Below are 10,207 nucleotides of genomic sequence, written 5' to 3' on the forward strand. Positions count from 1 at the left end.
AATGGAACTTCTACGTATAATCTCAGTTGCATAGTATGTTTTAAATGTTTTCTATTAGTCGGTGTTTGCAGTATCAACTATGGGAGCTTTCAAACAAAAGTTTATAAATTGGTCGCTGTTATAGTGTACGCGAGACTAAAATAAAGAAAAGTTGGTTCTTTGCGTAAACTCAGTGAATAGTATACCTCTGAGGTCTTAGTGTAATTATTTATGCTAAGGCGGTGGGCTCATAATTCCACCTGTGCGGATGCGGCAACCCCCGCAACCGTGCAGACATTTTTACTTTGGTTGCAGGTTTTGTAGATATAGATATTGACTCGTTGACCTAGTGTGTGGGATGCTATGATTGGAGCATATCGCGACAGTCATAAGTCACAGACTCATGGGTAATCCGCATTTTGGGTATTTTATTTGTGGCTCGTGTCCTACGTGGCACATGTGTTTATTGAGCCTGTATTTTGATATGTAATTAGTGTAATGTGTTTTATAAGCCTTAAATAGATAGACTTGTAAATGGCTCTTGTTGTAATTAACTGTTATTTATTAGATGTATTTTCGCTTATGATGTGTTCTGTTGCACATTGATTATTATATTCCGCTGTTAGATATAATTTTGATTATTAGGTACATGTTATGGGGCATTTGCCATATGTTGGTTGAACGATATATAGTCGTGCCACTGTGAAGATCCGTTTGTATGTTTTAAAAAAGAAAAAAAAAAAAAAAAAAAAAAAAAAAAAAAAAAAGGGTCGTCACAAAACTTCTGGCCTAAATTTCTTCCAAATCTCCCTCTCTCAAGCAACGCCCACTGTACACTGGCCATTGTATGTAGCTCACCACCCACCGCCCACCGTAGGCCACTGCCAGAGAGCACCACACAAGCAAAACACCATTGACAAAAAGGTAAGAAGAAGAAGAAAACCATGTAGAGGATGGAACTCAACGATGGTTTTTTTTTTTTTTTTTTCATTTTGTTTTGTTTTTTCTCTTTCTCATCGCTTCAGATATGGGTTTATTTTTAAAATCTAATGAACTGAACGATGGGTTTGTTTCTTCTTCTTTTTCTTTTCTTTTTTTTTTTCTATTTTTTTTTTTCCAGATATGGGTTTGCTTTTTTAAATATAATGAACTGAAAGGTGGATTTTTGTGGTTTGTAGAGGGTGGAGGACGTAGACGCCCTAGCCATCATCGATTGAAGTTGCTCGTTCTTCTGGATAAACCTTTTTTTTTCTCTATTTTTTATTCCACTTTTGATTTTTTCGACTGTGAAAATATAAATATAGAAATCAAATCTCAAAAATAAATAAATAAATATTTTAATATTAACCTAAATCGAATCATATTCCAACAATTGGCTTGTGTCAGATGCACATAAACAACCAGGCCGAATAATGATAGGCAGGGAACGGCTGCCCGACCCTTTCCTACGTGGAAAGGGCCTTTTCAGTTTTAATTTTTTTTTTAAAAAAAATAAAAATAAAAATAAAAAAATAAAAATTTTGAAATTTGAAACCAAAATTAGTGCAGTACGCCATTTGCTCATTCCTGTTCCCACCGAGCTTCCCCCCAAATTTTCTCTCCCTCTCTTCATCTACCCATTTTCTTCCCACCGTCGACCACCACGCATGACGCGCCATCGTCGACCACCACGCACAAGCCCGCCACCATCGTTCTCCATCGTCGGCCAACATTCGTTCTCCATCTTCGGCCGAAACCCAACCACCGGCCGTCTTCCAGTTCCTGCCGTCTTCCATCTCCAGCCGTCTTCCAATTCCAACGATCATTTTCGCACGAGCCCGCCACCGTCGTTCTCCATCTCCGGCCAAAACCCAACCACCGTGCGATCTCCATCTCCGACCGTCTTCTGTCTCCGGTCGTCTTTCATCTCCAACAGAGCGACAGCCAACGAGGCCCAGATTTCCCCCATTTCCGGCTCTGGTACCGATCTCCCCCATCTATTACTAATATGCACATGGTGGTACATCTTTTGTATTCTTATCCAAAGGTTTGATCATCTTCTCTTAGCCTATGACTTTCCTTTTATAAATTCCAAACCCCCCTCCCCCCGTCGATTTTGTTTCTTGGAGCATTTACATGCTAATTAATTATTGTATGTTCCTTGCTCTTCCTGATGTATTTTCTTATTTTTATACTGAATTTCAAAAAGTTGAGTCATTTGGAGGGAATACAAACACTGTATTATCGTTGGACTCTCTCTCTCTCTCTCTCTCACCCACACAGAAAAACACACATGCTCCCTTTTCACTCTCAATGATAATATTTAATTAATAACTTGAAAAATTGGAAATTAATGTCATAATTTGGAAATAAGATGCATCTGTTGAAGTAATGAGTAACCAATTATATATAAGATTATTCAGTTCTTGAAAGGGCTTCTTGACATTATGGATTTATGATTCTTGATTGTTAGTTGCTGAAATAACATTTACTGAGGAAACTTTCTAAGGATATTGCATGACTAGGTGCTTTACATGTATGGTTTGATTTTTTAAATTGTTTTCGGATCTCCTTACTTATGATGCTGTACCTCGGATTCTTGTTGTCAGCAATCACAATATGTATATGTCCACAAGGTTATTTGAATTTGTCTGGACCGGAAATTCTGATTGAAGCACAACGTCTGATTCTATCATTATTTTATAGTGTCAAAGTAAGTATTAGGATCCTTTTGTAGTTTTGAATGTGCAACTTTTCTTTGAAATTGTATTACAGGTTTATGAGAAAAAGTTATTGGTTAGTTCACTAGTTGGTTTAGTTTTAGAGTTATTGGAATTAGAGTGAACGATTTTTTTTTATATTGAAGTACTTATTTGCTCTACTTACTTAGGTCTTGTCTTGAAAATCTGTCAAAGTACCGGAGCCACATCCAACCAGATTTCTGAAACTTAAATAATTTGTTTCTATTAATTTGGCTTTCATGAACTGAAATGAGTTTTTTTTTTTTTTTTTTTTTTTGGGGAATTTTGAAACACCAATGACGTATTTCTAAGTTTCTATTTCGCTATGTTTCTATTCCTTGACTTTATCCGCAATAAAAAAATACGGGTTTTGTTGATTGGTTGAGTTTTTTTTCTTGGCTCTGCCTTGACAATACAGTTTTTTCTTGGTGCATTCTAGGCTTGTTCCCTTGATACAAAAATAATTTCTGATATTTCTGATCTCCCCCATTTTTTGGTTTTTTTAGCTACCGTGATCCAGCTCCGCCAACTTCAACAAAACCTGTCTTCACCTCTTCTTCTCTAAGGTATTGTATTACCTTCATGGCTACTTTGTGTATATGTACATGTTCATGGATAGATTTTTTCGCCGGTTACCTTATCGTTCCACTTCCACTTCAATAATGTTTCTACCTTGAATTAATAATTCTGGAATCATAATAGGTTAGACTGCTTTAAGATATTCTAGGAAAAAAAAAAAATTGCTTGATATATGTTTGATTAAAATCCGCTAAGAAGTTCTTGTCTTTCTTCTTCCATTATAATGCTTCATTCCATATAGGTTTTAACCGGTGGAGCTATGTATGGGCACTTGTGGGCTTTTTGAGCTCTCTTGGTCAATTTCTACGCGTTCGTATTATATTGTTTCAAATTAATCCGTTTTATATTTGGTAGCTTCTACGACGAATATGTTATCATGTAGTTAATATACATGTTTATTCAAACCATTCAAGGAAATGATATGGTTTTTTAACATATATATCCTCTCATTTGGGGCATCAAACCATTTAAATTCCTCTTTTTCTTTTTGGGAATCACTGAATTTAGAATTGGGAGCTAACATTTTTGTGTTGCCATCTGAAAGTTGCTTGCTTTTTCACTTTTTTTGTTTGATTTAATGTTTTTGGCATATTCGTATGGAAGTCTATGAATTCAAATAATTATCATTGCTGATAAAATTGTAGTCTACCTCAAACAACATATCGGTTTGAGTTTGAATATGATTTTGAGCCTTTTTACTAATGGGCAGCATAAATTTGTATGAAGGTAACTCCTTGTTACATGTATTGTTCACAGGGTATAACATATCTGAAGGTTATGATTGTATCTTTCTTGTTTGAATGACATATATTTAGCCCCCCAATTCAATATATAGAAGATTCTCATGCCATGTGCTTCTGAATGTAGGCACAAGTAAATGTCTACAACAAGTGATTTGTCAAGCGGTCCTCCGTTATGTAAGTGTGGAGTTCCTGCACGTCTAAGGAACTCTTGGACGACATCTAATCCCGCTAAAAAGTGGTATGGATGTAATAACTACAAGGTAGTTTTTGTTATATTCTAAAATTAGCTTTGTGTTATATTTCGTCGTTAGTAGTTTATGACATTTTTGCTAACCCTTTTTTTTCATGCAGAAAGCCGGTGATTGTGATTTTTTTGAATGGGCTGATAAGGAGATGTCTGCATACGAAAAGAGATTAGCGCAACATCTAAAAGAGATGGAGGAGAGAAGGCAGGCTCACAATGACAAAGTTGAGGAATTAATTGAAAAAAAAATGCAATGAACAATTAGCGCAACATTTGAAAGAAATGGAGGAGAAAGTTGAGGAATTGATTAAAAAAAAATGTAAGGAACAATTAGTGCAACATAATGGGAAGATGTTTCGTGTTTCATTGTTAGTTGTTATTTTGCTTTTAGCCTTTTATTTTTGTAGTTATAGTGAACCTAGACATACTAACTTGATGTTAAAATGAAATTATGGAAACAGTTTAGTTATATGAAACTTTTTTATCTATTGAAATTGCATTGAAGAAATGGACCTGTTTATATGCAAGTGGTGCATGATGATGGGAGTTTTCTACTTGTACGAATTTCCTAAATGTATGTTAAACTGAATTGTTGTCTTTTGGTCTTAAAATATTAATGGAGAAATGATTTGTGAATCTTCTAGACTTCAAATTAGTTGAAGTCATCTTAAGGTGCTTAATCTCTGAGCTGGGTTGGTGTTTGGTAGCAATGTTCCTGCAGTTTCTTTGCTCTTTTGTTTAGCTGTTGGGTGATTTTGGTTGGTCTGTTTAGCTGAGTTTTGTAAGTTTTAGAGACATAAAACTAGGAAATTATTGTTAAGAATTGAGTGGATGTGGTAGGGAACTAGGAAGAGAGACTGTTTTCTCGTCAGCCAAGGAAGAAAAAGACTTCTAACTAATACCAATACAGCTATTTATCAAGACAGATCTCCAGCTATAACTAAATCTTAATTTGTATACGTCTATATGATCATGACGGATATATAGAAAGCTCATTTTCAAAGAATGCACAGAACGCCCAAAAAATACAGGTCTAGTTGCTTGCCTTGCTAGTTGTAGCCATTTCATGTACTGTCTGCTGCACTTTGGCCGAATCAAACTTTCCCAAATAATATTCAAAGTTATATAGGATATATGGTCTGAAGCTCAGCTAATATTATATAAACCTTTTGTGATTCTCAAAGGATTTTCCACCACACTCACATAAAAAAATTATAAGGCTAAGACATGAGACAGCACTTTCCACCATTTTATCCACCATTTTAAAATAACCAAACGCAGAAGAAAAAGAAAAAAAAAAAAGAAGAAAGACCAAGACCCCATCATTTAGGTTTTGATTGCTGCTATATATCTTTAAATATATATACATACACAATTAACAACTAAATCTAAAGGCATGCAACATACATAAACATGTAATTAAATTGGAAAATTAAGAAGCCAACATAGAGGAGTAACTCAAGTGTCCGCGAAAAACTGAGCTATCCATAAGATAATTTACTACAGAAAGTGAAATCCAAATTTACATAGAAAAAGTAGGAAAATAATGTAGAAACTGGTGTTGAAGCTCCTGCTTGCTCAATGTTCCATTCATATCTTTATCCAGGGCAAGAAACAAGTCTGAATGGAGAATTAGGGTGCAGTTAGCCACATGGATATCACAGCAGTTTTAAGTACTTCAAACACATAACATTTATTTTGAGATTAACAACAGCAAGAGATACATACAAAACAAATGAAACCCACTGTATGAGAGAAGGATTTGTTCTTGCTAAGGAGAGCTAAAATAATTCATAGAACATGCCACCATAATGAAATTCAACAACCTAAGGAGAGAGTGTCTTACTAACGAAAGCTCCATCTCAACCAACCAATCAATTATCTCATAATTGATGCTTCTTTAACAACAAGACCCATTGAGGCACTAGATCAGTAACATAAGTCAACTCTCTCCTAACTATTTGACATTCTGAAAAACATGAAAAGAACCTGTCGACCATTTTGTTTTTTCTGTGTTGCAGGAATCTATTTATTTATTTACTTACTTATTCAAGCCACCCATTTTGGAGCTCCAAATTTGATTCATGGGCCACCCTGCCGGTGCATTGACTATATACAATTGGCCAATTGGGTAAAAGGCTGTCCTGTTTCTCATTAAAAAAAAAATTGCACCAAGTGCATCTATATGCTAGTGGACTAGAAATCTTGTGAAAAACACCCAAATGAGGAACAAAAAGCTTAAACAAAAATAAAAGCTATTGCCAATAGTAGCTCCATTGTCACAAGCCTGAGGGCCAAGAAGCTAAAAATATGGCTTTAGAAGGAACAAGTAAGATTATTATATTGATGTGAAAAGGCATGTTGGAGATTCTGATTGTTCAACCGTTCATTAGGGAGAAAAAGAGATTCTCAAGAAAAAAAAAAAAAAAAAGCACCTAAATTCCACACTTTGCTTTAGTTAGTCTAATAAAAGTTATTTCTCCATATGGGAACACTTGACCAGATTCAATCAAATTTATGAACCACCTTTGGAAGTTTCTCACCACAATGAAAACAACGCTGGCCTTGCATACAGAAAAGGGCAGCCGTGCAATTTGTGAGTGTCATAGAAGAATGTGGTAATAATAAACTTTTGTACAGAACAAGAACAAAAGTGTTTGTGACATTACGTATATATAGTTTGAGGATTACACCTATCAAGTAGAAACCACCAGACATACACTACTGCAAGATGGAAGATGGCATTCTTAAAAACTTATATGCAAGTTGATGCCTTTGTGGTGCGCTGGTTTGTTCCAAGGATGATCACAATTACAGTTACATCATCATGATATTTCCTCCTCCTCCCAGCTGGAACATTCATTACAAAATTAGCATCCTATTTTTCTCAATATCAGTGCTTGGATGACTTGCATTCAATACCATCTCCTTAAATTAATGCTTTGTTGGGCCAGTGGGTGCAGCTCACCTGATTCAAATTCAATTACACTCATCACCTACCTCTTTTCCTCCTCCTTTATTTTTTAATTCTTTATGGAAAATTAAAATTAATTCTTTATGCAACTTTCTTGTGAACTTCCAGCATACTAGATGGAAAGACCATCAAACAAGAAGAGGGAAAGACCACTAATTCAACAATAAAGAGGAACATTAGCTCCAATCACTGGAAAACAGCCATGGAATTCAAATCTAGCATCAGATTTGACACAAACCAAAACAAAAAAAAAAAATATGGACTCAAATAAGGATAAATGCAGATGGGTGTAAAACAAATGAGATATAAAACATAACCACTTGGAACCTTGAAATAAAAATTAGCACACAAGCAAACTTTAGTAAGAACAATTGACCTCCCAAAAAAAAAAAAAAAATTACTTTAATCAAAGAGACCTTACCACTTACGACAAGTATATAAAATCTCCTTCCAAAATACATGATGACTGTGAATTCCCGAAAGTCTGAAACAAATACCTTAAATGATTAATATATATGAAATTAAACTATTCGTCAACATGTATGAATCAAATGCACGTATATGAACTTTTTTTCTCCCCTTTCAATACCTGTGTAAGTACACTATTTTGTGTTTCAATCACTTGGTCATGCTGCACATCAGTTGAAAAAAGCAACGGATCTTCACTTGTGTCTAGTTCATCTACTAGTGATCTTTGGCATGTCTTTAGCCATGTATACGAGCCGAGCTCGGGCGAGTAGTAGTTGTCCAAGCTCGGCTCGTTAAGAAAGTTTATGAGCTCGAGCTCGGCTCGAGCTCGTGACGGGTATTAAATATGGAACTCGGCTCGGCTCACTAAGAGTAAAATCATGTCCAGGCTCGAGCTCGAGCTCGGTTTTTTGACGAGTCGAGTGTCTTATTGAGCACTCGGCTCGCCCGACTCGTAGACTTCGCAGTCGTTCCCATTTTCAGATGTAGTGGAAGAAAAACAAAAGCCGATCTGATGCAGTGGCTCAAGAGAAATAAGCAGAAGAAGAAGAAGAAGAAGAAGCAGATCTGATGGATTGCAGAGGCCTTTCACAATCTCCCAAAACGCTCTGGTTCCGACGATGGAGAGGTCTAGGTGACGCAGGGTAGCGGGGAAAAAGAAGGAGACGAAAGAAAGAAAATGGAAGGTCTGGGTGACGCAGGGGAGGGGGGAAAAAGAAGGAGAAGAAGAAAAAAGGAAATGGTCTGCGGTGTGGCCGACTGGCTGTTCATTTAAAATTTTTAATTTTCAATAGAAGATTCACGATTCACGAACGTTAAAAAAAATTTCCTACATGCTAATGTACCAAAATTCTATACTAACTGCTATCCAGACCGTTAAAATATAATCATCAATTGTTGGATTGAGTTTAGACCGTCCGATCAGATCAATGAGATTGATCCCATGTTCAATTTACACACCACATAATTTTTTTTCCCAAGATTGCGTTATAGCTGTTTTCCTCATTTTTCATTTGGAACGGCCAAGATTCCTTGGTGGAAGATCCTACGGTCAAAACATAATAAGAAAAAGCAAAAGAGTCCTCGGTAACGTGCGATCCACAACTGACAACTGACGAGTGAGGCCTGATGCAGTGACACGCTATTGTCGCCTGTCTGGTCCGGTTAGAAAATCGAGCTGGGGAGTGGGCATTCAAAATTCACGCTGAATCACAGAAGTTGCAGCAAGTACATAGGATTACATAGGATTACATAATCCTGTATTGGCTGAGTGGCTGTACAGGCATAATCCTGTACACACAAAATCCTTTTGTTGACAATTGTACACACATAATCCTGTACACGTTTCTTGTTACATATTACTTAAAACTAACTAATTCTAACTTATACTTTACATACTGTCATATTGATATAATTATACATTTATATTTAACTAAGTAATTTGTTAAATATTAGGGTTAAATAGGCTAGACACCCCTGTGCTTTACGAACTTTATTTTTTGCCCCCTCAATTTTGTTTTATATCAAAATTGGTACCTGTGGTATAGGAAAATACAAAAATGGTACCTCCGTCCAATTTTCCGTCCAAAACTAACGTCCAGCCACGTCATCCTACAGGTGTCGGCGTACATGCGCAACACATGTCCCTGTGGCACACCTCAGTGCTGACGTGGCTACCATTTTTTTATTATTATTTTAATGATTTCTTTTATATAATAATAATAATATAATAATAATAATATATTAAAAAAAAATCTGGGGTGGCTGCCACCCCCATTTCTGATACTTATTCAAACCACAGGAGGCACATCATGAAATTTATAAAACCATAGGGGTGTATATGGGGAAAAAATTTGTGTTTAATTAACAAACATTTAGTCATTTTTTGGGTTATATCAATTAACCACGCATATAATTTTGTGTTTTCAATTGTTACACATGACTGATTGTGTTTTGTTTTGTCTTTTTTTTTTTAAGGGTTCAATTATTGTCAACATGTTATTTTGATACACGACAGGCATACATGTTACTTTTGGTTCAAAGCAGGCATACCAAATATACCAAATATTATTTGTGTATAGAGTACCATTTATGATATAATTACAAAACTAAAGTACCATTTCTGGTACTTATTAAAACTACATGGAGCACATCATGAAATGTATAAAACCACAGGGGTATATATTGGAAAAAAAAATTGTAGTTTCTAATTTTAAGGTTTTTTTTTTAAAAAAATAAATAAATAAAATAATTAAAGCGGTGGCTCAGCCACCCCTTTGGGCCACTTGGGGTGGCCGAATCACCCCTTGACCAAAATGTGGGTGGCCGACCACCCCTAAGGGCCAAAGTGAAAAAAATAATAATAAAAAAATAAAAAAATTAGGTTTTGGCCCTTGGGGGTGGCCGAACCACCCCCATGGGCCACAACCAGCCCCAGACCCCCAGGCCAAATGGGGGTGGGTCGGCCACCCCCAAGGGCCAAAACCTAATTTTTTATTTT

The 10,207-nt window shown here is 35.9% G+C and overlaps 1 long non-coding RNA gene across 1 annotated transcript; it reads right to left on the reverse strand.

Annotated features, from left to right (window-relative positions):
• Window positions 1-5,709: 5,709 nt before the first annotated feature.
• LOC133861962 (uncharacterized) lies at window positions 5,710-8,453 on the reverse strand. The gene is made up of 3 exons (XR_009899099.1): window positions 7,829-8,453; window positions 7,661-7,723; window positions 5,710-5,885 (listed from the first exon to the last, which is right to left on the reverse strand). It is a non-coding gene; the product is annotated as an uncharacterized LOC133861962 (long non-coding RNA).
• Window positions 8,454-10,207: the final 1,754 nt, after the last annotated feature.

The sequence above is a fragment of the Alnus glutinosa genome, chromosome 2 (genome assembly GCF_958979055.1).
Source record: "Alnus glutinosa chromosome 2, dhAlnGlut1.1, whole genome shotgun sequence".
NCBI classification, from domain to species: Eukaryota; Viridiplantae; Streptophyta; class Magnoliopsida; order Fagales; family Betulaceae; genus Alnus; species Alnus glutinosa.